Consider the following 6,665-nt stretch of genomic DNA (forward strand, 5'->3'; position numbering starts at 1 on the left):
GGTCCTATTCTCCGCGTGCCCTGCCGGCCCTGACTTTTCCTGGAGGGTTCAAACCGTCTCGGGGAAGTCTTACTCAGCCCATCAGGATTTCTATGTGCTGATGGGTCTTGCTGTCTACTTCGTGTGAGGCCAGATGTCCTCCGATGGACGTGTGATTTCCACGTGCAAATGTGCTTTCACGCTCCTGAAGTGGGGGGGGCTCGGTCCTCTTTAACTGGGGAAAAAAGTATATTCTGTCTACCAGGTGGCCCTCTGGGAATGCACTTCTGCGCGAACACTGAATAGATTCCCAGTGTTCAAACAAGGAAGAAAATACTTAAAAGCCTCATGTAAATTAAAAAGATCTTTAAATATATTGGAGATTATATCTGTGCTGATAAACAGATTGGTTTGAAGGTCCAAGTGAAGATGATCAATGTGTAATATGGTCCTAGGGCCTGGATGTGTGTGCGTTCTCCCAGATTCACATGTGGAAACCTAATCCTCAGCGTGATGGTATTTGGAAATCACCTTTAGGAGGTGATTAGGTCTTGAGGGTGGAGCCCTCATGGATGCAATGAATGCCTTACAGAGGAGACCCCGGAGAGCTCCCTTGTCCCTTCTGCTATGTGACGACGCAGCAAAAGGGTGGCCATCTGTGACCAGACACCAAATCAGCCGTAACCTGGACCTTGGACTTGCAGCCTCCAGAGCTGAGAAATCAATGTGTGTTGTATATAAGCCACTGTCTTTTGTATTTTGTAATAGTAGCCCAAATGGATGAAGACATGTACAATGTAATTATTTTAACCCCTTAAAAGTCTTTAGAACAATAAGTATGCGGTAGGAGTTCTCTAGTGCTGGGTTTCTGCTGATGTTTTGGTTGGATGATTCATTGTGGTGGGGCCATCCTGGGCACTGTAGGATGGTTTGCATCCCAGGCCTCTGCCCACCAGCAACCCCTTCCAGTTCCGACATCCCAAAATGTATCCAGTCATTGCCTAATGTCCCCTGGGTTGGGTCCCTGGTTAACAGCACTACTCTAGTCAGAAGCTTGACTCTGAGTGAAATTTACAACTCTGGGAAAGGTGGATCGATATCCTGTCTTTCCATGGGGAAGAGTGGGAAGTCTGTCACCACATACGGACAGAAATTGGGCACACTTCCATGCTGCTGCCCTCAAGAGCTCTGTGTCTGAATGCAGCCTTCCAGGAGACCCATGGAGCATGACAAAGTGTCAGCCTTGCACAATGGCCTCTCAGCTTAAACAAGGACTTTTGTACTCAGGGGCACCATGGAACTGGGCTTAATGCACCAGTCAGTCTGACCAAAAAACCAGTAACTCTGTTCTGAAACAAAGACCTTTCCTCCCTGGTGAAGCTGTGTGTCTCTGCAGGTCCAGGAAGATGTGATGCGCAGCCGCTGTGGGGGCCTGGCTCTCACTCTGGTCCCGGAACGCTGCAGGTGCATTAGAACATGTCTAGCCAGCAGTGAACGCTCAGAGTTGGAGGTACCTATCCGAGTTTGGCCACTTTCACCGTCCACGATCCCAGGGCCATCTGACCACCCTGGCATCCATCCAATCTGTTATCCAGGGACCTGTGTGTGTGTGTGTGTGTGTGAGAGAGAGAGAGAGAGAGCAAGAGTGGGGATGGTCAGAGTTTAATTAAGCATCTGTCTTGGGCTTGTGCCCAGATGCTCTGTGATGGGTGAGTCCGAAAATCAATAACAACAGTGAAAGACAGATAGGGTAACACTAATGAGCTCAATAATAACCACTTGTAAACACGACATAACTTTGCAGGCTTCCTGGGGGTTTGGCACATATTTGAATGCTAAGGAAGGCTGAGCTTGGAAATGTGGGTGGGAGTGCATAGGGCCACCTGTGCGGGTCACTGAGAAGGTCTGCTGAGCCTGGTGTTGCCAGAGAAACAAGTGGACATCCCAGGGCAGGGCAGGCAAGCCCGGCCCCCCTGCCACCACCACTTAGTAATTCTGTGTCTGCTTCCTCTTCCTAAAGTAAGAACACACCTGGCAGTCAGTGGTGGAGATGAGATGAGATGTGGAAAATGCTTCCTACCCTGAAGTGCTCCTCAGACGGTGGTGGATGTTACCACCCACCCTGCAGCCCCCGGTCAGTGAGGAAGGACCTGGCCGTTGCTGTGGAGGAAAACTTTGAATAGGTCCAGGAAGTGGGTCCTTCCACAGGCCGGGACGAGAGCCCCTCTGCAAGTTCTGGAAGTCAGCAGTCAGAGTGCTGGTGCTTACCCAGCTCAGAGAGGGACTGGGAAGGAAGGGTCAGAGGGAGTGTCACCCCTGGACACGCAGCTGGGCCGAGCCAGGCGGGGATGGCAGTAGGCTGGGCAGCTGTAGGACTGGAGCCCAAGTGGGGGTTTGTGGGTACTCGGGCACCTCTGTAAGGACAGTGGCCTGGGGTGTCCCCCACCAGGGACTGTGCGGGGCTCTGCTGGTCATCTGGCTCACCCTCACCCCCTTGCCTCTGCAGCCCTCTGTCCCGTGTGTGACGGCGACACCATCCAGCAGTGATGACTTCTGCCCACCGTCATCCGATCCCATCCGAGTTCTCCTCGTGGTGAAATAATAGAATGTACCTTTTGCCATTTTAACTATTAGGGTATAACTCAGCGGCATTTATTACATTCACACTTATTCACACATTTATTACATTACATCACTTCTGCCTGTTCCCAAAACCTCTTGTTTCACTCCAAACAGAGGCTAACTGTGATGCAGTGATTCCCATTCCTCCTCCTGCCGCTGGTCACCCCCAATCAACTCCTGTTTCTATGAATTTGCCAGTTGTGGAGTCCGACAATATGTGACCTTTGGTGTCCGGCTTCTGCCTTAGCATACGGTTTCCAAGTTCATCCATCCGTAGTATTTGTCAGTACTTCATTTCTTGCCATCACAGGAGACCACTCCATTGTACGGATGGTCCACATTTACCTTATTCAGTCACGCATGGTGGACACTCGGCTTGTTTCCTCTGTTTGGCTACTGTGAGTAATTCTGCGACAACCTCTGCCAAACAGGCTATTTGTTGAGTTCCTGTTGGCAGTTCTTTGGGGTGCATATCTAGGAAGGAGGTTGCTGGGTCATATGGTAACTCTCTGGCTAGTGTTTCGAGGTGCTTGCTCTCGCCTCCACTCTCTCCTGGAACCTACAGAGAAGGGGGTTCGAGGGAACATGGTCCCAGCTGTGGGGGGGCAGGGCAGGGCCTTGCTGACACAGTCTAGTAGACTCCTGGTCCATTTGTTGTCGTTTCTGAAGGAGCCTGGTGAGCAGGGCTCTCCGAGAAGCTGAGCGGACTGGCACCCCTGGAATTTAGACCTTGACCCAGTCGGAATGTTGCAGTCAGAGACCTGAGAGGAGGGGCAGGTGCAAAGGCAAACAGGGCATGTGGATGCCAGGAGAATGCTAAGTGTCCTGAACTGCATCCCATTTCTTCAGGGGCCTCCTTGTCTACCTGCGGGGAGATTGCCCATGGATCCTTATTCCTCTATGTATTTTTCCGGTAAATTCCATTTCCAATGTAAATTTTGCCTCTTGTTCCTGCACACTCAAGGAGTCTAATCAAAACATACACCTGCGCGCGCTTGTGTGCGTGGGCGCGCCCACACACTTCCGAGCTTGCCCCTTGCCAAGGCTGTGTCATTAGCAAGGCTGGCCACAGGATTTCTGCCCAGCACCTCACCCGTGACTCACACCACCTCTTGGCTACTTCTCTTTGCTCCCATAAATTACTTATATACTTGTTTCATTTTAAGGTTGTAGGCTTACACAATCCAAACTGAATGAGGAGGCATAAAAATCATGCTATAAATTTAGGCTGTAGAGAGTTCCAAACTGGTTAATAAAAACAAAACTAACAAAAATCTTTCCAGGGGATGAATTACTAAATCTGGACAGTTGCCTTCAGTTATTTCTGGACCATATGTAAATAGAATGTGAATAATGGATTTGGTTACTTGTTCAAAATAACTGATAACCAAATATTTCTTTGTCCCCAAATGCTTATGCAAACTGTATCTTCCCACTCCCTTTTAAATTTATGCCTGAGATAGTGAGGATGGGTATTAAATCATGCTGTAAAAACTTGATCGGGAGGGGTTTGAGGCCCTGCACTGCATCTCCACGGACTGTGCAGGGGCCGGCATGCACCCTTCGGGGAGGTCTCAGCCCCAGCAGGGTCAGAGGCCTAGGGCTCCCATGCACTTAGGGCTATTATTTTGTTAACTGGATTGAGGGGCAGGATGCTGCCCCACCGTGGCCTCTGGGGTAGGTTTTCTGTCATTTGCCAGCTGTGCATCCAGAACCAATATAGAATCGCTCTCTCTCAGCCTGTTTGCACCCTTCGGAGGTAGGGGTAATAATACCCATTGCATGGTTATGGTGAGGATTCTTCAGAAGATAGAAGGATGTACATTTGGGGTCATTAGTGTTCCTTGCAGTAGAAGTTTCTGGGCTGTACTTAAAATGAGGGTAGAGGGGCTCCACGGGCCCGTCAGAAGTTGACTATCGCCTTTCACGCAGCTTAACCTGGGTCAGGACCCTCTGCAGGGTGTCCTCGAAAGGCACAGGCTTTAGCTTTCATATTCTTAAAATAATCTCTAAAAGTGTGTGAGACACATTGCTCTTGTGCTTTTCCTTCAGGAAACGCTACTGTGATCTCTTTTAGAGACTCTCCAAAATTCTTTCTGTTATTGGAACCAACCCCAGCCTCCCACTTGGCCATTGGATTTGGCGCTAACAGTGTCACCCTGTCCCGTCCCGCCGGTGGCCCCTCTGTCTCACAGCACTTTCCCACGCAACGTGGGAAAAGTAAAAGGCTTTTGCTTTGGGGATTTGGGGCTGCCTGATTAAGAGATGGCTCTGTTTCAGCTAGCCTTTTAGCTGTTCAGACTGAGCTAATTTACAAATAGCTGGCCCTCCCCAACCAAGATACAAATCAAATGCCTCTTTCACACAGATTGATTCATGGACATTTTCTTCTATTTCTGACCAGGGTGGGCAGGTAAGGAAACTCAGTCCCCAGGTGCACAATAAACAGCATAATAAATTATCCTGTGTGAAGTTTGTATCTCCTCCTATAAAAATGCATTTGAATTTACAACAGCTGCTATTATTCTATCCAAGCTGGTCGGCTAACTCAAATTCCACCCCTAACTAGGCAATGACAGGATTTGAATCAGGTGGGTAGTTCATTATATTATAGAAGTAGGGAGGCACTTTGGAAGAATATAAAGAGGCCATAAAAATGGATTAAAATTCAAAAGGTTTAGATGGCTTTTCTGTTTATTCAAATGCAATAAATGATAGATCGAAGTCATAGTTTATTTTGAACCAAACATTTCCTCTCATATGAGTGCCTTCCTTTCATATATTTGCACTTAGCAAGTCACAGGGCATTAATAAAATACTTAAGAAAACAATGAAACAATAAACGTAAACCCAGATGGATTGCTTCTCTCTTGGCCTTTTGTGCGATTCCTGCAGAATGTATGTGCGCACATATATGCACGCAGATTTTAGATCCACTTACTCTTCTGCATGGTTAGGCAGAGTATATTAGTGGAAAATTGTTCCTTGAAGGGAAAGGTAAAATACATAGGCAGTTCTTCAGTTGGGGGGTTAAAACCTTTGATCTTGTTTTCTGCCCTTTTTGGTAGACCTGGGGAGCTAGAGGATGACGTGCCCACTGGTCTGCGTAGCAGTCGGACCATTCTCCCTGGGTCTCTCTGTTGAAACCCCATGCATCCGACAACACCATGAGCTTTCTGAAGGTGGGAGCCAGGCCTTAAACTAGTGTTAGGAGATGAATAGCTGTTTTCATTTCAGGTTGCAGGAAGTTACCTATCCCCTCTGTCCTCTCGGTTTGGTGCATCATGGTAAAGGTCACTGGTTTTCAGTGGGGTCGGTGTCCCTGGCAGCCATAGGGTCACAAGCAGTGGGTAAATGGTATCTAAAAAAAATAAAACGTGATCCATTATTAGACATGGCTTTAGGTTAAAACATGGCCTTGAGGAGGGTGCCTCCCTTGACTTTTCCAATCCGCAAGGAGGGGTAGGAAGTGACTTCTGCACTAGGAGCTCCCCGAGGGGCTTCTGCTGTCTCCAAACACCAACTTGTACTTTTAATTCAATTTGCTCATTTAATATGTATGGAAAACTGACACCACAAAGGTCAGTATTCTTACCTCTGCTCTGGACGGATTATCCAGTTAATCCTTATATGGCGGGAAATAAGTGGAAATTGTTTTTCCCCATGTTTCAAATTGAACAGACATGAAGCTGGGAAGGAGGTAAGAATCTTAAGGAGGCATCACAGGAATCCCATGGGAAACCTCTTAGGTCTCCCAAACTCCCAGTTCAGCCACCTATCAGGCAACATCACCTTCAAAGAGGAGAATTATATAGCACATGACCCATTTCAGTTATTTCACAAAAATTTTAAATTTTTTGAGGCACTGGATAAATGAGTTCTCAAATATTGCATCTAATTAGAAATAAAGGCCAAAAAATACCCAGATGGATTATTTGCAGTTTTAGAAAAATAATCATTTTCTGATGCTAAGACATTACTGCTGTTAAAATGTGAATTTTATTTAGTTTTTATTAAGCTCCTTGCAAAGGAAAAGAGGTCAGCGTGATCCCTGTTGAATCTTC

Source organism: Leptonychotes weddellii, chromosome 13 (assembly GCF_054177405.1).
Source record: "Leptonychotes weddellii isolate Sample4059 chromosome 13, ASM5417740v2, whole genome shotgun sequence".
NCBI lineage: Eukaryota > Metazoa > Chordata > Mammalia > Carnivora > Phocidae > Leptonychotes > Leptonychotes weddellii.